Raw genomic sequence first — 22797 nt, 5'->3', positions numbered from 1 at the left:
CTCTAATCGCAAGTTAACTTTCAGCTTTCAGATAAAAGCAGTCAGGTGGCTCTAAAGCCACTCAATCTCACAAACCCCAAAAAATTGAGTCCTCCCTGCTTGACAGGTGTCCTTAAGTAATGTGGAGAGAAGTCAGAGAACATCTGTTCCCCTATATAGTAGGATCCTGAAATTGACTTGTAAGACATCACCTCCAATTTCTGCTTTCGCTTTCCCCATCCACTGTGACTGAGGAAAAAGACGAACGACAGGACTACGTAGAGGCCAATAGCCAATAGCTTTCGTCTCCAAATTTTTTCTGAGCACGCGTGGCACTTTGTGCGTCGTAATTCTCTACACACGATTGAAAAAAGTCCGATCGGATTTTGTTGTTGGAAAATTTTAGAGCCAGCTCTCAAACTTTTTCCGTCGGAAATTCCGACAGAAAAAGTCTGATAGAGCCCAACAACATAATCCAATCAGACTTTTTCCATCAGAATTTCCGAAGGTGTGTATGGGGCATTAGAGTCACCAATGTTGGAAAGTTCGCAGGTATGCCTGTAGGCTTATCTGAATGCAGAATTACATGTATAAACCACCAGAGGGAACTATTTTCTCTCTATTAGTGACTGCATGTGCTAGGATCAGAAAATTGAAGACACAAAATATGGAGAAAGGGTCAGAGAAACAGTCCACATACAAAACAAAGTTTGCCACGCTAGCCTTTCTAGTGCCCACCAAACCCCCACACTGTCCACACAGTTGTTTTATTAAATATGTGACCAATTGAAATTATAAGTCTCCCCCCCCCCCCCAAACTATGTAACCTATAAATATAATACCATCCTATACTTGTAATAAATACACGGCAATAACGAAATCAATAAAACATAAAACAGTTAGAAATGTTGTACATAAAGTGCCCTGCTGATGTTCATAATCTTTAATGGTTACAATCTACTTATAATAGGTGTCACTGTCAAGCACATATAAGTAAAAGTGACCACAGGCCAAAAATGTCTTGATTGCAAATTCACAGAAAGGAGTCTATATGTGTTAAGTCCAGCTCCACCCATAACCCCAAAATATATTATTTCAGTACACTTTAAGAAAATCCGATTCACACATGCAGTGCAAATAAAATTTTAATTCATAAACCACTCATAGCATGCTGTGGGACCCAATGTTAATTTTGTCGACAAAAATATTTTCGTCAACAAAACTAACAAGATTTTAGATGGCAAAAATACGACTAAAAAAAATCGCAATTTGACGTCAAAATGCACACTGCACCACAACATAAAAATAAGTGGGGGGCATCTACTAAGCTGCTGGAAAAAAAGAAAAAAATTAGGAAAAATACTTTTCCTATTTTTTTTTTCTTAATATTTTTCTTAATATTTAGGCTGGGTTCACATATGAGCACGCAGTGGCTCACAGCAGGAGTCCGGTGAGTCCTCTTTCAGTTTAAGGTCTGATTTCAGCCCAAATTTTTGGATGGCAGATGGTATTCCATACTGATTGGTGATGTTTGTTTTTTCAACAAAATGCCTGTTACAATTTATGTTGTGTAATGCCGCATACACACGACCGGACTTAGGTCCGACAGACTTTCGACGGAGTTCTGACGGAGTTCTGACGGAGTTCTGATGGACTTTCTGAATGAACAGACTTGGCCACACACAATCACACCAAAGTCCGACGGATTTGAACGTGATGACGTACGACCGGACTAGAATAAGGAAGTTCATAGCCAGTAGCCAATAGCTGCCCTAGTGTCAGTTTTTGTCCGTCGGACTAGCATACACACGAGCGGATTTCTCGGTAGGAACTGGGTCCGGTGGAGTTCTGGCGGAAAAATTTGAAACATGTTCCATTTCTAAAGTCTGTCAGACTTTTGCAAATCAAAAGTCCGCTGCAGCCCACACACGATCGAATAGTCTGCCGGAATTGTTCCGTCGGACCTTTGATGTTGAAAAGTCCGGTCGTGTGTACGCGGCATTAGTGTGTTTTTTAAGGGGGTGGTCGTCTTCAATTAACTTTTAAAACAGTATCACGCTATGTGGAGCCTTTTTTTACATGACTAAACCACCCTGGGCGATGAGCTGTTTGAGATAACCGGACCAAACAGGAGACACCTGGTACATTCAGGGCTTTTGAATTACATTCCTGGTGAGTATAAACCCCTAGGGGAGTGCGTTTCACGTGGTGTGGACGGTATATGCCTATCAATCATTAAGTAGAATCCTTTACCTATTAATTGAACTGTCTCATCACTTATCAATATACCACTGATTTCTCTTTACATGTGAATGCTGGTCATACTTCATTTATTTGATTGGAGCGCTGCTTTGAGTATTGGAACTTTGTCTAAAAGGACTAAGGACTTTTTTAAACTTACGTGTGTATTCCTCTATTCACACTGACAGCGTGTGAGTAGAGGAGATCTCATAATGGCTCTCCTGCACAGGGGAGATCTGCACTAATAATCAGTGCAGTGATTATCAGTGCAGCCCCATCAGCAATGCCTACCAGTGGCCACCAGTTTTGCCCACCAGTGCCCACCAATGATGCCCACCAGTAATGCAAATTAGTGCTCATCAGTGCCCATCAGTAATGACTTTCAGTGCCCATCAGTGTCGCACATTAGTACCGCCTATCAGTGCCCATAAAGACTGCCCATCTGTGCCCATCAGTGCCACCTATCATGCCCAATAGTGCTGCCTATCAGTGCCCATCAGTGCTGCATATCAGTGCCATCTATCTGTGCCCATCAGTGCCACCTATCAGTGCCACCTCATCAGTGCACATCAGTGAAGGAGAAACCATACTTATTTACAAAATGTTATAACAGAAACAAAGAAAAAACTTTTTTTTCCCAAAATTTTCATTTGTTTAGCAAAAAATAAAAAATACAGCGGTGATTAAATACCACCAATAGAAAGTGCTATCTTTCTAAAAAAAAAATGGTAAAATGATTGTTTGGGTACAGCGTTGCATGACCATTCAATTTTCATTCAAAGTGCAACAGCGCTGAAAATTGGCCTAGCCAGGAAAGGGGTGAGAGTGTCCTGTATTGAATTAGTTAATATACTGTAAGTAATGTTAGATTTCCTTCTTCTCTTGCTCTTCAACTTCCTCCTAAAGCGGAGTACCTCCCACCCCCCAGCAAAAAATGTAAAGTCGACAGCTACACATACTGTAGCTGCTGACTTTTAATATTAGGACACTTACCTGTCCTGAAATCCAGCGACATCGGCACCCCAGGCGATACTTCCATCGGCTCTCAGGTGCTGCCACCACCATTGCCTGTAAGGGAACCCGGCAGAGAAGCCTTGTGGCTTCACGGCCATTTCTCTACTGCGCATGCACAAACTTTCTGACTGGCCCAGCGGCAGGGAAAGGAGAAGGGGGGCCAAAATTTCAAGTGGCCTCATTGCAGCGAGATCTCTCAGAAGTGGGGATGAGTACCTGACAAAAATAGGTACCCACTCCCCCCCAAAAGGTGCCAAATGTGGCACCGGCGGTGGGGGGAGCAGATAAGTGGAGCTTCCACTTTTGGGCGGAACTCCACTTTAAGGTTCTTTGCACACAGAAGGCTGAGTTTGTTCAGTAGAATTTCTAGCATATTCTCTCCTTGCAGGTAGCCTAAGTGCAGTGTACAGCCTCTCATTGACATGAATGGCTATGCACAAATTCAGATGTGCGATCTTTAACATGAGTATAGCATTTACAAATATGCAAACGATAGACAACTTAAGCCCCAGCCCTGAACCCCGATTCTTGATTAGGGTCTCTAATTCTCTATTAGAGTCTCAAATGCTCTATACGGTTATGGGTACTTTCTTTTGAAAGAAACCTTATGAAGCCCCTTTGGACAGGCAACCTGAAGAATGTACCAATATGCAATACAAACTAGTCACACATATCCTCACAGCAGCAAAGAAGGTCATAGGGAAAGTCTATGACCATTCCCTTGGTTGAAGTCAAGTAGAGTATCACAAGTTGTGTTTTTTTTTTTTTAAAGGACTGCTAGACAAAATGGTTAAGATTTGTAAAATATGTGAGCCAATGATTGAATACCATATGCTGCCCATTTTACCTCTGATTCTCTGCTCTTGTAAAGGGCTGAGACGATGATGCATGGGGAAGAAACCATAAATAAATGTTATTACTTGTATCCTTTTCCACCCCCCCCCCCCCCCTTTTTTAATTATTTTTCTCTTATTTCTCCACTTCCCTCTCATACCCTTCCCTCCACTGTCTTCCCTGGGGTTAGTGGGACTTACCACCTATAATATTTTTAAGCCTATTTCCTACTTTATACCTTATGGGACATACAGTGCCTTCCATCTAGGCTATATTTATTGTCATGTCCTTTTACTGTAGCCTCAGTTAAACTTACCTCTGTGTATGTAACATATTCTATTGCAATATCCATCAATATGAAGTCTCTTATACATGCACTTTAACACCTCTTATTTCTGTAAACATTTTGCTTGTTTGAATTCTATTGAAAAATTCATAAAAAAGTATTGAACAAAAAATAATATATTTACAGCTGTCATTTAAAACAAACTGCCATCAGCGCTTGCAGGACATACCAGTTATTTCTCCAAACTGTGCTTGGATGTTATGTTTCATTCATAAAATAGAAATTGCAGTGTGGAGCCTGCGGTGTTCTTTGCAGTGTTCTCTGGATAATGCTTCAGTGAACACTCTGGAACAGGAGGAGGGTGCTGTCATGTGACCTGATGAAGTCAGGTGAAGGGTTTCTGCCTTCTCCCAACACTTTTTCTTTCATTTCATTTGTATTGAGTACATTGCTGTACTTTAGAAATGCGTTAGAGGATTTTTTTAAAAGCAATGGTTAGACAAGCCTTTTTGAACCAGGGTGCCTTCAGGTTTCTTTAGGGGTGCCTTGGCGAATTGCCTAATGCCGCGCACACACGACCAGACTTTTAGACGGACTAGGTCCAACGGTCTTCCCGACGGACTTTCGCTGAGGTACGACTGACTTTCTAAATGAATGGACTTGGCCACACACAACCGGACTAAGTCCGTTAGAAAGTCCATTCATTTTGAACGTGAGGACGTAAACAGAACTAAACAAGGAAGTTCAATAGCCAGTAGCCAATAGCTGCCCTTGCGTCGTATTTGGTCAGACTAGCACACAGACGAACGGTTTTCCGATTTTTAGTCCGTCAGACTTGAGTCTGTTGGATAGATTTGAAACATGTTTTATTTCTAAGTCCGTCGGACTTTGGGGAAAAAAAAGTTTGCTGGAGCTCACACACGATCAAATTGTCCGAAAAGTGTGCCGGAAAGTCCAATCGTGTGTATGCGGCATAAATATTGCCAAAAAATGTTATACAAGCCAGTGGGTGGATCAAGACTGCCTTTTAGTTACAGACTTTCATTGTGCACCATTACAACTTTCTAATTAGCGGCGTTCTAACAACCAATTACTTATTTAACAGATAAGGACGCCTGCACAGCACCTCTAATGTTTGGTGTTAGTTTAGTTTAATGTTTTAATATTTTAGAATGGAGCACCTTGAGATTGTGCATAATTTTAAAGGGCTCCTTGACTGAAAAAAGGCTGGGGAATGTTGGGTTAGACCATGGTTAGGCCATACCATTTCTTTATAAATGTTTTAGTTTTATTTCAGTATTGCTCTCCTTTATAAGTGATAAGAGCTGAAGATATGAAATCAAGAAATTCAGTGCTTACCACCATTACAGCTTGCAGCTACAGAGGAAAAAGGCCTACGTCTCTTTGTTCAGGTATCATTAACTGGAATTCAAACAAAAAAAAGAGAAAAGATCTCAATGACGTCCATGAAATAAAATTACTTTAATAAATTGCTTTGTTATATTACAAAATATTGGTGATACTACTGCTATTTAAGCAGCCATTCATCTTTTTATTTAACCACTTGCCTACTGAGCACTTAAACCCCCCTCCTGCCCAAACCAATTTTCAGCTTTCGGTGCTCTCACACTTTGAATGACAATTACTCAGTCATGCAACACTGTACCCAAATTAATTTTTTTTCCTTTTTTCCCACAAATAGAGCTTTCTTTTGGTGGTATTTGAACACCTCTGGGTTTTTTATTTTTTTGCGCTATAAATAAAAAAACATTTTGAAAAAAAACACACTTTTCTTTGTTTCTGTGATAAAAAATTTCAAATTATTAATTTTTCTTCATAAATTTTGGCCACAATTTATACTGCTACATATCTTTGGTACAAATAACCCAAATTAGTGGATATTATTTGGTCTTTGTGAAAGTTAGAGAGTCCACAATCTGTGGTGCGAATCACACAAAATTGATCACATCTGATGTACTGGTGGCCTATCTCATTTCTTGTGACCCGAACAAGCCAGGAAAGTACAAATCCCTCCCAAATGACCCCTTTTTTGAAAGTAGACATTCCAAGGTATTTAGTAAGAGGCATGGTGAGCTTTTTGATGTTGTCATTTTTTCCCACAATTCTTTGCAAAATTAAGATTTTTTATTTTATTAAAAATTTTTCCACAAAATTGTCATTGTAATAGGTTATTTCTCTCATGTGGCATGTGTATACCACAAATAATGCCCCAAAATAAATTCTGCTACGATACCACATGTGTGGGACTTTTCCACAGCCTGGCCACATAGAGAGACCCAACATGCAGGGAGCGCCGTCACGTGTTCTAGGAGCATAAATTACACATCTAACTTGTTGACTAACTATTACACTTTTGAAGGCCCTGTGGCACCAGGACAATGACACGTGAGACTGACGTGGCACTGATGACAGATGGCACTGATACGTGGCACTGATACATGGCACTGATGACAGGTGGCACTAATACGTGGCACTGATGACACGTGACACCGACAGATGGCACTAATATGTGGCACTGATGACAGATGGCACTTATACGTGACACTGATGACATGTGACACTGATGACAGATGGCACTGATACCTGGCATTGATGACACATGGCACTGGTAACAGATGGCACGTGACACTGACAGGTGCCACTAATGACATATGGCACTGATATGTGGCACTGATGACAGATGGCACTAATATGTGGCACTGATGACACGTGACATTGATATGGCACTATGGGGCATTGATGACATGTGGCACTGATGACAGGTGGCACTTATACGTGGCACTGGGGACAGGTGGCAGTGGGGACAGATGGCACTGATGACAGGTGGCACTGATGACAGATGGCAGTGGGGGCAGATGGCACTGACAGGTGGCAGTGGGGGCAGATGACAGTGGGGGCAGTGGGGACAGGTGGCAGTGGGGACAGATGGGCACTTTATTTTCCTTTTTTTTTTTTACACTAACCGCTGTGAGATCTCACAGCGGTTCATGTCTCCCTCCTCACACGCTGTCTGTGTGAGGAGGGAGAGCGGCGATGAGAGATGATCTCATATGTTTACATATGAGATCACCTCTCATTGGGCACGCCAATCGTGCTTAAACAGCCGCTGTAATTGGGCGTTTACAGCGATTTGTGACTGGCTGTGTCCGGGGGACACGGCCAGCACAGAACTTCCCCGATGCGCACCCGTGGCGGCACACAGAGGGGAAGTAAACAGGAGGACGTCCAGGGATGGCCTCCCCGCAGATAGCGTCTGCGCTGTAGCCGTCTTTTGGCTATAGCGCGGGCGCGAAGCGGTTAAAAAAAAAAAAGATAAATACTAAATTATACAGTTGTAAAGTTTATTGATGGTAAATTATATTACAAATGGACTATTTTTTTTGCACTAAGGGTCCATGCAGACTGAGCTTAAAAAAACGCTGTTTCTACAGGAGTTTTGTATTAACAGACATATTTCAAGAGGAGAGTTTAGAGGCAAAGAAAAAAACACAGGTATGTTTTTGAGTGGAGTATTCAGGCATTAAAAAACACTAGATCAGTGAAAAATGTAGCGCTAAAAATATAAAACAATATATCAAGTATTGTGTGTAAATAATAAAAACTTTGTGATAAAAATCAATCTCAAATATAATGAATATAAAACCGAGCATGTATATAATGAGTATAAACACAGCTGAGAAAGTCCCAAAGGTGAAACAATCCTATGGAAAACATATATGGAGTCCACCACAAAAAGTCGTTGCTCAGAAGTGGGGTACAAAGGCCTCAGCAGGCATGTAGAGCATCGGGGATAGCGTGTCCTCCACCTGAGATAAGGCGTATACACTCTTACCGGAAATAGTGTACTCGAATGTCAGCGACAACGATTCAATCAAGCGAGGATAGCAGAATCAGCAGGTTTCCAAAACGATCCAGGGAATCCAAAGGGCTCCAAAAACTAATCCAGGGAATCGTGTAGGTAAACATGAGCCTGGAACTCAGATGTTAAGCACCAGACTGAAAAGCCAAAAACTCTCATCTGAAAAGATATAGAAATAAAAAAATGCCTTATGCCACGTACACACGACCAGACTTTCCGTCAGAAAAGGTCAGACGGAATCATTCCGTTGGATATTCCGATCGTGTATGGGTTTCATCTGACTTTTTTTTTCAAAAATTCAGATGGACCTATAAATAGAACATATTTCAAATCTTTCTGATGGAATCAATTTCCATTGGGAAAACCGTTCGTCTGTATAATGGTTCAACGGACCGAATACGACGCAAGGGCAGCTATTGGCTACTGGCTATTGAACTTCCTTTATCAGTCCCATCGCACAACATCGCGTTACAAACAAACAAACTTTGGTGTGATCGTGTGTGGGCAAGTCCGTTCGTTTGGAAGTCTGTCAGGAAGACCATCAGACCTTTTCTGCCGGAAAGTCCGGTCGTGTGTACGTGGCATTATTGTTTTACATTTTTCACTGATCTTTTGCATAGAATTTTTAGTTATTTAGCGGCTGTTAATTTTTGTTCACTAATTGAGTTAGCGCAGTAATATCCCCTATCCAAATAAAAAAACACTAGATGCTCATAAACATGCATAAATGCAGCATTTAGGAGCGTTCAGAGTTTTCAAGTGTACATTTAAAAATAAGCAGGTGGGAATGTTTGAGGGGAAAAACGCCTATTAAAGTAGTTGCCCATAAACTCTTCTAAATTCTTGGGAAATATGAGCTACTATATGCTCTGTTCCTGCTCTGTTCAATGTGTCACTCTGTTCCGAAGCCCAGGGGCAGTGCTTTGTGGGAGTTATCAATATATATTTTCTCTGTGTTTCTACATGCTGGATATCTCAGCAAATATGTATAGTTGTCCATGTCAGAAGCAATCAGAAGAGGGTGGCTATGTTCCCACTTACAGTGGGACCATGTAGAACAAATGTAGCCACCTTCATGAAGGAAACTGAATCTGGAAAATATTCAAAATATTCAAAGCAATTTTTTGTAATGATGCTGCCCCCTTATTTAAAACCCAATAACAAAGAGAAATAACAACCTTGTTTATGAGGAAACACTTATACTGGATTTACATTTCTGTGGAGGTGATAATGCACAAATCATGGTGCAAATCAAACATTTGCAGCTATAATAGCTTCAACTCTTCTGGGGAGGTTGTCCACAAGGTTTAGGAGTGTGTCTATGGGAATGTTTGACAATCCTTCCAGTAGCGCATTTGTGAAGTCACGCACTGATGTTGGACGAGAAAGCCTGGCTCACAGTCTCAACTCTAATTAATCACAAAGGTGTTCTATCCGATTAAGGTCAGGACTCTGTGCATGCCAATCAAGTTCCACCAACCCAAACTTGCTCATCCATGTCTTTATGGACCTTGTCCATGCACTGCTGCCCCTGTAAGAACATTTCAAAGTCGAAGGAAAGGCTTTCCTATAGTTCACCCCCATACAATCATAAACCACTTGAATATCATCTGTTTAAGCTGATTTTTCTTTTTTTTATGTTTTTTTCTAACTTTTTAAAATTTAATAGTCCACCTGTCCCGTGACCATAAAGCATTAGACTTTATTTCCTCACTTCGGCTTGTCCACCACCTCCCTATTCTCATCATAAACGAAAATGTTATGACTATGACATCTCTCCCTCACTCCTCCAAGCCAAACCCAGCCTAGGAGGAAAGGAGGAGCTGTAGCACATGGTGCTGATAGCTGAGCGGGATGGAGCCAGCCAGGGCAGGGATGGGCTACTCGGAGCTCTGTTGGATTTTCTAAACAGAGACCAACAACGGTTTAAAGAAATGAGCTGCCACATTTAGCTCAACAGGTAGACAATTGTCAGTACAGAACAGGAGATTGCAATTTGCCCAGCTAAGATTATTTTTCTAATCTAGATAATCAGCAATTCAAAAATCATAATATAAAATTTTTCCCTGTTTGACATAGTAGTCATAGGCAAATTTTGTTGTTTGAGTGGAATTACACTTTAAGGTACTATATTATCTTTGCATATTAACATGTACAGGGGGTCCCGGGTTACAAACAAGATAGGGACTGTACGTTTGTTTTTAAGTTGAATCTTGAAGTCAGAACAGGTAAATTTTTTAACCACTTAAGGACCGCCTCACGCCGATATACGTCGGCAGAATGGCGCGGCTGGGCACAATCACGTACCGGTAAGTGATTCTTTAAGTGCCCAGCTGTGGGTCGGGAGCACGCCGGTGGCGGCACGCTCCCGACCCGCTCCTGTGCTCCGTGACCGTGGCCGCGGGAACAGCGGACCCAATCGCCGCTAGTGTCCCGCGATCGGGTCACGGAGCTGAAGAACGAGGAGAGGTCTGTGTAAACAAACCTCTCCCCGTGCTTCCTTGTGTGGCTGTCACCGATCGTCTCTTCCCTTTTATAGGGAAGGGCGATCAGTGATGTCACATGCCAGGCCACGCCCCTCTACAATAAAAAAACCACATACGTCATACATAACACTACACTTCCCCCTACTGGTTAACTCCTTCACTGCCAGTGTCATTTACACAGGAATCAGTGCATTTAAATAGCATTGATTTCTGTATAAATGACAATGGTCCCAAAAAATGTGTCAAAAATGTCCGATGTGTCCGCCATAATGTCGCAGTCACAATAAAAATCGCTGATCGATGCCATTGCTAGTAAAAAAAAAAATATTAACAAAAATGCTATAAAACTATCCCCTATTTTGTAAACGCTATAACTTTTGCGCAAACCAATCAATAATCGCTAATTGCGATTTTTTTTTTAACCAAAAATATGTAGAAGAATACGTATCGGCCTAAACTGAGGAAAAAAAATGTTTTTTTATATATTTTTTGGGGATATTTATTATAGCAAAAAGTAAAAAATATTGAATTTTTTTCAAAATTGTCGCTCTATTTTTGTTTATAGCACAAAAAATAAAAACAGCAGGGGTGATCAAATACCACCAAAAGAGAGCTCTATTTGTGGGAAAAAAAGGACGTCAATTTTGTTTGGGAGCCACGTCACACGACCGCGCAATTGTCAGTTAAAGCGACGCAGTGTCGAATCGCAAAAAGGGGCCTAGTCCTTTGGCTGCAAATTGGTCCGGGGCTTAAGTGGTTAAGTGTAGCTCCAGCCAAAAAAATCTATTAAGCTTTTTGGATAACATAGTAACATTTGTTTAGTTGTCTGTGCCCCTGTACAGAAGATTTCACCTCACTTTCTGTCCCAATGATAATTGGATTTTGAAAATGTTGTGCTGTTAGGGAAACAAGGATTGGTGATAAAGCATCAGTGGAGACACCTTTTTCCCATATTAACTCTTACAGGAGAGAATTTCCCTTCCTAGAGGTAGATTTCCTCTTCCTGTTATCTCCCTCCATTTGTAAGTCGGATGTTTGTAAGTCGGATGTTTGTAAGTAGGGGACCCCCTGTATACTGTTCTCTTAAAGAAAAATCTGTGTAACATTTAACATAATTATATACTATTATTAATGAATTATATAATAAACGAATTGCTGCATGTTCCCTGGCAAGACATTTGTGTTCATCATGACTCTGCTAAAATTACAAACCCATGCCTTTCCACAGTGTGTACATACCAGGGTGTAGTTCCCAAGCAGAACAATTAATCTGCATGCATAAGCTATTCGTTTTATTCTGCACGTTTACAATTGGCAGGTTAACAAGAAGAAATGGTGAATTAAGATAACATAAATGAAATGGGAGATCATGATTAATTATACCTACTTGAAGTGAGCAAGCATTATCTTTACACATCACATCTAATATCTGGGGTGGGGGTCACGAGAGCTTTCTACATCCCATCCAGTTTTCAAAGGTTATAAACCTGAACTAAAGGTACAAAATTCCAAACTGCTAGCAGAAGAGACATGATATATATTCTAATAGTATTCCACCCCAGCCAATTATAACAGCCAAACAGCATCTGGTGAACAGTTGTTGACTGCATCAAGACTCTTAGCCCTTGTACACACAGGCGGAGATTCCGACGGAATGTGTCCGATCGGACCATTTTGTCTGATATTCTGACTGTGTGTGGACTCCATCGGACTTCAATGGACCAAGTTTTCCAACTTGGTAAAATTTTCAGACAAAATGCTCCGATCGGACATACTCCGATCATGTGTAGAGAATTCCCGATTGGACACGCATGCTCATATCAAATTCCTACATCAAAGCTATTGGCTACTAGCCTGATGGTAGTCCCGTTGTAACGAAATAACGTCATCACGTTCTGAACGATCGGATTTTCCGACAAATTTGTCCGACCGTGTGTATGCAACAGTTTTGGACAAAATCCGTCTGACAAAATCCGACGGATTTGGTTGTCGGACTGTCCGACCGTGTGTACAAGGGCTTACAGAAGTCTAACCGTTGGTGGGGAGGCAAACATTTGTGAATTTAGTTTAACTTTAAAGGTGTCTATTTACAGTGCATACTTATAATATATTTGTTAGATAAAAGTTCACTGCTCCCCTATTTATAACTCAACTGAACTTTCATTTTAAATCAAATACATATATTCCATGAGCATGAACATAAAAAGTGTTCTAAGTCTTAGTTTGTTTCCTTTAGAAAGCTGCTACTGGAAATAATGGTCTCTCTGTAGAGGTCTAACACACTCCGGCTGAGCCAGATCATTAACTATGAAAACAGCAAAGATCCTACCCCCTGCTGATTGGTGAGCTCTAGCTCTGACTCAGCAGGGGGAGTGTCAGACCTCTGCAGAGAGAAATAGGATAAAGCTTCTGCATTTATTTGTTCTAACTGAACAGGTATGGCTTGGGCTAAAGAGGATTCCTGCTTGTGGAGAGTTAAACAGTGCTACAGAATGTGAAAACACAGTTGCCCCTCAACCTTTTCATTGCCGCCAATGTAACACATGTGTTGACTGCAGCCCAGACTGGTAAATAAACACATATGTAAATGCTTGCATCAGGTACTTTAAAAAAAGATGATGATTCCACGCTATGGGTCCAATACCTAGCTGCTGCCCCACTCTGAAAGCACTACCAATTAGTAGAGTGGAGTGCAAATAAATTAAAGGTGTAAATGGCGCTGCCAGCAAATAGTGAATAAAGTTAACAACAATGTGCACATTTCTCTACTGGGAGACAACAAATCACCTCCCTTTTTGAAAGAAAATGTTAAAAGTGTGTGCCTTAGGAAGTGTAAACATCCCCAACAGTAAGCACCCCAATCGTGTTATAATACACCTCCTCGAGTATTAGGAGTGCCCAAATATATGATCAAATATCTTTCCCTTCAGAAAATAATAAGTAATAAAGTGCTATAGTGCATAGTGACATTTGAAATCATATATATATATATATATATATATATATATATATATGCACTCTCGTCAATCTGCCTCCTAGTTTGCAGTAACTATCTCAAATTAAATAAATTAAATGACAAATAACAGAAGATATGTGGCATGTGGTTTGGCTCCGCTCTGTGATGGCTGCCTGAAAAAGACTCTCCTGTACTACGGAGCTCCAATTCAGCAATACAGGGACTAAACGGGCCTTCTCAACACCACAACCATTGGGGAAAAATGATCACAACCAGTCTGACTCCTGAAGCCTTATGCCTCATGCACACGAGACACAGTTAAACGCATGTTCAGATGCAGTTGGACACATTTTTCAACTGCCCCTGAACTCATTCAATGTTATCCTATGTGTCCATGCACACAGTCTCGTTTTTTGCCGTTTTTATGCAGTTGCGTTTAACCTCGTTTTTCCAGAAGCAAAAAAATGGGTTCAGACGCAAAAATTTCCACGTTTCAGACGCAAAACGCGGCTAAACGCGGCAAAACGTGGCACCCGCATTTGCGTTTATAAGCGTTTTTAAAGGAACCCAATTTTTTGGACCTTAAAACTCAGAAATATGATCTGAGAATGACATTTTGTGACCCGAATTTGGGGGCCAATATCTTGGGGCCACTTATTGCCAGGAACCCCAAATTCAGTATGCAGACACTGTGGAACTAGCACTACAACATATCCAAATTTGAGGTTCCTATCACCAAGTGACCCCGAGATAGGGGGCCCCAAAATCGGGTCGCAAAATGTCATACACTTTTCTGCATTAGAGAATGACATTTTGTAACCCGACTTGTCAGGGTAGGTACGCAGCTGCACATACATGTTTGTGAAATATCCAACAGACATTCACTGTCTCATCAATGGATGGGTCCAATATCGACGAGCTCTGACTCTGGACCTCTCACGAAATTTGCGACGACGTTGCTGTCTCATCAAGAGCAACATCAGGAGCATTTCCTGACATATATTCAATATGGGATCTATTTCAAAATATATACCACAGAAAGAGAGGCAAATGCAAGTGTACAACTGCTCTCTATGCTGCTGCTGCTGCTCACTCTGATCAAAATAGCATAAATAGTTTAAAAAAACATGCTTTGAGAGCTTGGGGAGGGTTTACATGATGTTATCTTTATAAACGCAAACGCGGCTAAACGCGGCTAAACGCGGCTAAACACAGCTAAATGTGGCATGCAAACACGGCAAAAATGCGCGTTTCAGCTTTTTTTGAGTAGAGTTTTCACCTGTGTCTCGTGTGCATGAGGCCTTAAAGATCCACTCTCGCATTCCATGGGAAACATCCTGGCGATGTTCTGTATGGCCGCGAGAGAAGGCCACGCAGCCTCCGAGATGGAGCAGGCTTGCTCTCTTAGCTCCCATGCCTCAGCACAATGGGATGGGGGAAGCCCAGCTGCTCCTGCCACACAATCCCTCTCCCTCACAGATCTTCAGGCAGTTGCATCGGACATCAAAGCCACATTCTCAGCGGCTATAACCGACCTGAAAAATTACATCCACTCGATAGCAGCTCGAATGGGGACAGTGGAACAGACTGTGTCCCGCCATGCGGATGCCACCAGGCAAGTGCAAACCTCTCCCACATTCTTGAAATCCACAGACATGTGGAGGACCTCGATAATCAAGGCCGCCGCCATAAAATTAGGATTAGAGGGATCCAAGAGTCTGTGGAACAACAACACATTGAACAGACTGTAGCTGGCATGTTTAATGAATTACAGGAAAGACCTGCTGACGCCCCCATAGAAATGGAAATAATTCACAGAGCTCTAAGACCAAGGTGCTGTGAAAATGATCCACCCAGGGACATAATATGCTGCCTCGTAAACTTTCCATTAAAATAAGTCATCCTCAGAAAGGCAAGAGACCTCATTCAAGTTCTCCTTAATGGGACAGAAATTAAACTATTCCAGGACCTTTCCACCATCACTCTCCAGCACAGGAGAGCACTACTCCCCCTGCTGGATCAACTTCCCAGAGGAATCATATAGATGGGATGTCAGCCACGTGGAGAGGACACACAGCCCATTTCCACACACCTGATGATCTACAGGCATTTTGTGACACATTGAATATACCCTTAATTGAAGCCCTGGAATGGTACAGCTCATTTTCCATTGCAGAAACCTGGATTGAGGTTTCCAACAATTCTACCCCAAGAGCACAGAGACTGAGAGACTAAAAGAGACTGTAGAAACAGAAATAACTCTAATTCTGCAGCTCACACCCCAAATGGTAACTCATTAAGGAGGCAAACTATTCTAGAAAATCCCTCAACAAATCTCCTGTAGTATGAACAAAACCCCAGGAATGACCTAAGCTCAGTCACATCAGGAACTGACAGCTTCCAACCTCGGTGGGTCAGTAGCCATTCCTTCAGCATAGACAATATGGCCAAGGTAATTAACTGAAGGTTGGTAAAACTGAAATTTTTCCAGGGACAGCGTCAACCCCTCATTATGGAGGGGTTGAAGCCTTCTCCAGACGTTGTTCATGTTCTTCAAGAGTTTTGCTGAAGATGATGATATCGTCTAGATACACCAACACCTTGATTAGGTTCATGTCCCCTATCTTTTCCATCAGTCTCCGGAACGTTGCTGGGGTACCGGACAGACCGTGAGGCTTCCTATCAAACTCGAAGAACCCTACTGGGGCGATAAAAGCTGTATTTTCCCTGTCCTCAGGATGCATGAGATTTGATAGTACCCACTCTTCAGGTCCAGCACGCTCAACCACTTCACCCCCAATAGACTCTGCAGGGCATCTTCTATCCTTGGAGCGGTGTACTGATCAGGGATGGTCCTCCAGTTGAGCGTCCGATAATTGATGCACAGCCTCAGGGAACCCGTTTTTCTTCCCACCACCACTATGGGGGAGGCATAAGGGCTCCTAGATTCCCTGATGATGCCTGATCTCTTTAGTTCTATCAGCTGTTCATATAAATCTTCTAGATCCCCCAAAGGGATCCGACTGACTCTTTCCCTGAATGTCTTGTTTTCCTTAAGGAGAATCCGGTGCTGGGCACTTTTCACACACCCCGCATCAAACACATTTTTCAAGAATTTATCCTGCCATCTTAGGAGCCTTTTTTTTTTCTTTGTCTATTATACTGACAATACCTATATTAAATAAGAGACTGATGCAAGTGATATCTGATGCTTAACCACAAGTGCGCTTCTCACCTTCGGCTACCCACCCGGGATTGTGAGAATCTAATGCTGTGACTCCTTGTAAGCCACGCCGGGACTGTTTGCTGCCCCCCCTGACTGGTGTGCCCTGCTGGCCAGGGGCCTTTGGTGGGATCTGATGAGGGGTTCTACCCAGACGACATAGGTCCAGGAGACATCGTGTAACACTGTGCAAGTGGTAATTATAAAGATAATAATTATATATTTACAGTGATCAGATATTATTATATTATATTTTGTGGTTTTTTTTGTATGTATTTCAATTTATGTTACTACTTTTACAGCAGAAAAAGCCTCTGAAGAAGACCCAGCGGGGTCGAAACACGTCAAATTTACCATCATTGTAGCATTTGACTATTGTATAATATCACATGTTGTAAATGCTCCCACTTGCGCTGGTGCTGTAATGTTTATATCTCCTGTACCAAAGATCTTATTTTAACCAATCATTTTCTAATACTTACCATTTAAAATGTTTTGATATTTTGTTTAATAAAATTGAAGTTTATTCTTAATTCTTTTGTAGAACTTTTTTTTATTTGCTGCCTAGAAAACCCCATATGGGGGAAATTCCCTCTTTGACAATTCTCTGGGGTGTGCAGCATTGCCCTTCTCTCTGATTAGTGTCCCTTTTTATTTTTGAGGAGCCAGGCTTTGACCTTTTCTTTCCACTCAGGTGATAATGTAGTGCTTTATGGGCAAAACTGCTCTATGGAGATTCCATCCATCTCTCCTTCTTCCCAAATCAGATGGTGAGACTGGGGTGGCTGGATTTACTTGTCCTAACAGCATTCAGGCTTACAGTTTCAACCGCGAGGCCGTAACATTTCAGATGCTTACAAGGATCTTCCCACGACTCCGTTGCAGAGCCTTAATTGATATGACTTATGGGATTACCTCCACTCACGTGTCCTCTCCCTGGCAGTCAGCTTCAAGGACAACAAAGGGGCCCGGTTGTTCCCAATTGAGTTTGACTGAAGCTTGTAGACACACCACCTCTCCAGGTTGTAGTATCTTCTCACTTCTGTCCAATCGCCAAATCTTCCCCACTCCTTCAGCTGGGGCTCTCTGTTCTTCGACTAGGTGCTGATACATTTGTCTTAACATAGGGTGTATGCCCTTGGTTGGGGTGTCAGACTCCAATATATGAGGAGTGAACAGTCTTCTAACAAGGTCAGTGTTCATTCCTATTATCAGAGAATTCTTGTTGGCTCCTGATGGACGAGGGCATACAATGGGTAGGGTATCAAAGTTTCTGTTTGTCCGGTCACAGAGGGGTCAAAAGTCAACTTGACTGGTAAGTATCCATCGTGTGGGAAATTTTGAGTTCCAATACACCATATCCCAGTTCCTCCAATCTCTGTAGGGGTAAGTGTTTGAGGTGCCTGTCATAATAGTCTCTATATAGATGGGTAACTTGCGCCCCCATGTCCAGAAGGGCCTTTGTATAGATGCCTTCTACCTGAATTGACACAATAGCGGAAGGTCCCACTAGTTTGTCAGGGAACCTACCAAGAGTAGGGTAGTTATTTTGTCCTGTCATCTGTATTCGTGCCCCCTTCTTGATGGGCCTCGGATTTTGCTTGCATCGCTGTTGGGCCCCAGAGAGCTGATGTGCATCTACTGTTAGCAACTGGCACCTGAGGTTGAGGAGAAGGGGTTGTATGGTCGCTCAGAAACAGCAGTGGGGGCCATCTGTAAAGATTTTGGCTTCCACTGTGGTTTCTTTGAATCTTTGATTATGGAGCTAATGGTTGTAGGTGAGCACCCAGTTGGCTCCTTCACCGGGGGCCTTCTGAAGTTTCCCGCTGCCTTTGGATGCTGGGTTTCAAACTTCGGTGGGCTTGGACAAACACATTGGTAGTGCCCCACTCCTCCACATTTGAAAGCAAACCCCTTGATTCCCTGGCTTCTCAACCTGGACAACTATAGGGTTTTCAGACTGCTTGGACTCTGAGACTTTCTCAACAGGTGAGACAGTGGTTCTGGCTGTCAGTAGAGTCATCATCTCCATCAATTGTGACACTTGGGTTTTCAAAAGCTCTATCTCTGTGTTGCCATCAGTTGCACTAGCTACTCTAACCCCAGCAACAGGGGGTTTCTAAATGATGGGTCTTCTTTTTGCTTTTCAGCATAGCCTCCTCTTCTGGTACAACCCAGGTCAAGCCCCCCTCAAAACCTGTTGTGCTCAGACCTCATCTACCGACCTGGGATCAAAGCCCTTTTTTAGTAATACCTGGTGAATTATCTTGTTTAGACTCCTCATATAGTCAGATAGCTTCCCCCCTTCATTTTGATAGGTATGTTTGAACTGATACATAAGGTCAGAGGACTTTTTGGTTCGCCCAAACACATCTTGCAGAATACTCAAGAAATCCTGAGCAGTACAATCCTGTTTGCTAAGTTTTAAATTGTGAATGGCTTCTGAGGCAGCCCCCTTCAAGCTCTCAGTAATTCTCATTTTTTTCTGAGCCTCTGGAACATCCCATTCATCTACAACTTGGGTGGCTTGCTCCAGCCACTCCTCAAAGCTGTCCTCCCTGGCTGGCACTGGTTTCTTTCCTGAAAGAGCCCTCAGTTTTTCAATATCCGGACCTAGTGTATGTTGAGTTACTCTTTTGGCACCCGTGCCTTTTGATCTGGGACTAGTGTCTTCACAGCTTGACTGATCCATTTCTTAGTCCAGATAACCCCAGGGATGTTGATTACAACACTTGACTCCCGTTCACCATTTTTCTCCTCACACCACTGAATTGCAGCAGCAGGGTCCATCTTGACACACTCTGGGATGTTTTCTTGGAGGTTTGCTAGTAGAAAAGAGGATCCTGGATGAGCCCCCACTTGTAGCACCACCCCCGAAGAAGATGCTTGGTGAATTTGGATTCTCTGATCTCTGCCTCAACTCCAAGAATGACCTCAGCCCCTCTGACACACCTGGTTAAATAAAATTACTGCAAACACATTTAAGGACACATGTGGAAAATACTGTTATCCTGGCTTTATATTATCACCAAACAGCCACACACCTGGTATTGATAAACAGATTGAATATATTATCACGGTTTAAAGCATATGGAAGCTTTCAACACTGTTAAACCTTTCTGCAAAGAATTAATACATTAGAAAAGACAACCTTCAATACTTAGCAACTGTAAATTCTCCTCTCTCTCCTTCTGGGCCACAAGCACCATTAAAAGTAACAACACAAAAAGAAGAAATGGGTTAACAGGTACAGTAAGCACAATTCTGTAAGAGGGGTCCTTGGTTAAAGACTACTAGTATCTTCTGATAGCAAACATTGGGGCCCTTTGAAAATAAAGTAGGTTTAATCAAGCAAAGAGAGACAGTAATGCTCTAGGAAATTCGTTAGGAAGTGGTTGGTAAGAACAGAAGGGCTAAAAGTGGTAGCTCCAAACAAGCATTCTCTGACACTAGAAAAGGGAATAGGTGTCTGCATGCAATGTCTGTACTGTGTTAAGAAGGACGTTTTTTTTACACACTTACCAATCCTCTGTGCAATGACGATGGAAATTCCAAATGCTGGTTCAGGTACCTAGCAATGTTGTAAGACACCGGATAAGCTCCTGGCTGGTAGCTAAACTGGCAAGGTGACCGGACAGTGGCCGACTGCACACTTGGATGGATATTGCAATTCCCAAAGCAGTGTGGATTGTCTCTGCTGGGCAGCAGTGGGTTGCTGAGCAGGGTGCCTGAGCTGAATGGTGGTGAACCGTGTAGTTGTCACTGTTTCTTGCTCCCCTGAGCCTCCTGTCAGCACTCTCACAGTAATCTCAGGAAAAGCGTGGCTAGAAGAGGCCGCTAGACAGTGTGGCTCTCACTTCTTCTTAAAGATGGAGTTTCACCACACCTCTCCTTCACTCTCTCGTCTCTCTCACTCTCCCAGAGTAAGGCTTGCCCAATACAATTTTAGCAATGCAGCCTTACCAGTGCCCAGCAAAGGCATCCTTACCAGTGCCCAGCAAAGGCATCCTTACCAGTACCCAACAATAGATCCTTAAACTTGTCCTCTAGTTTTGTACAGCAAAGGCATCCTTAGCATTCCTAGCAAAGGCATCCTTACTGGTGCCCAGCAGAGGCATCCTTAGCAATGCCCAGCAAAGGCATCCTTACTAGTGCTCAGCAAAGGCATCCTTACCAGTACCCATAAAAGGCATCCTTACCAATGCACAGCAAAGGCATCCTTACCAGTGCCCACCAAAGGCATCCTTACCAGTGCCCAGTAAAGGCGTCCTTACTAGTGCCCAGCAAAGGCATCCTTACCAGTGCCCACCAAAGGCATCCTTACCAGTGCCCACCAAAGGCATCCTTACCAGTGCCCAGCAAAGGCATTCATAGCAGTGGTCAGCAAAGGCATCCTTACCAGTGCCCACCAAAGGCATCCTTATCAATGCCCAGCAAAGGTTTTCTTACCAGTCCCCAGCAAAGGCATCCTTACCAGTATACAGCAAATGCATCTTTACCAGTGCCCAGAAAAGGCATCCTTACCAGTGCCCAGCAATGGCATCCTTACCAGTGCCCAGCAAAGGCATTCTTAGCAATGCCCAGCAAAGGCATCGTTATCAATGCCCAGCAAAGGCATCCTTAGCAGTGCCCAGAAAAGGCATCATAAGCAGAAAAGGCATCCTTAGCAGTGCCCAACAAAGGCATCCTTAGCAGTGCCCAACAAAGGCATTCTTACCAGTGCCCGGCAAAGGCATCCTTGTCAGTGCCCAGCAAAGGCATCTTTAGCAATGCCCAGCAAAGGCATCTTTAGCAATGCCTAGCTAAGGTATCTTTAGCAATGCCCAGCAAAAGCATCCTTAGCAATGCCCAGCAAAGGCATCGTTATCAATGCCCAGCAAAGGCATCCTTAGTAGTGCCCAGAAAATGCATCATTAGCAGAAAAGGCATCCTTAGCAGTGCCCAGCAAAAGCTTTCTTAGCAGTGCCCAGCAAAGGCATCCTTACCAGTACCCAGCAAAGGCATCCTTACCAGTGCCCAGCAAAGGCATCCTTAACAGTGCCCAGCAAAGGCATCCTTAACAGTGCCCAGCAAATGCATCCTTACCAGTGCCCAGCAAAGGCATTCTTAGGAATGCCCAGCGAAGGCATCCTTAGAAATGCCCAGCAAAGGCATCGTTATCAATGCCCAGCAAAGGCATCCTTAGCAGTGCCCAGAAAAGGCATCATAAGCAGAAAATGCATCCTTAGCAGTGCCCAACAAAGGCCCAAAGTGTCAATAGTTTGTGTGACCAACATTATTTTCCATCATTGCCATTTGAGGATGCCCCACAGATGCTCAATAGGGTTTAGGTCTGGGGACATGCTTGGCCAGTCCATCATCTTTACTAGGGATGAACTTGATGTTCGAGTCAAAAGTACATTCGACTCGAACAGCGGCTGTTCGCACGTTCAACAAATACCGAACGTTATGGGCCGTCCGCGCTCTCGCCCCACAATGCACTGCGCCATCACAGTGCATTGCTGGCTCATGATTGGCCAAGCATCCGCTGTGGCCCCTCACGCTTGGCCAATCACAGCGCCGGCAGTGAGGAGAGCCATAATTGGCAGGATGCCTGTGGCCAATTATAGCTCAGGGGGTTTAGCACACGCCCCACACTATATAAGGCAGCCAGCACAGCGGCCTTGTGTAGTGTGTTCCAGCGTGCAGGGAGAGAAGGATAGGCAGGGACAGTTTGTTCTTTTCTCAGGCAACTGCAGGAGTTAGTGGGTGTTGTGTGCCTCCAGCGCAGTATACACCTGTATCTACCCTTTATTGCTGTTGTTCTCTAATACAGCCATCTGCAGGAATTAGTGGGTGTTGTGTGCCTCCAGCGCAGTATACACCTGTATCTATCCTTTATTGCTGTTGTTCTCTAAT

The sequence above is a fragment of the Lithobates pipiens genome, unplaced genomic scaffold (assembly GCF_037356315.1).
Source record: "Lithobates pipiens isolate NorthernLeopardFrog02 unplaced genomic scaffold, aLitPip1_a1.2 Scaffold_13, whole genome shotgun sequence".
NCBI lineage: Eukaryota > Metazoa > Chordata > Amphibia > Anura > Ranidae > Lithobates > Lithobates pipiens.
Note: the sequence above shows the minus strand (reverse complement) of the source record.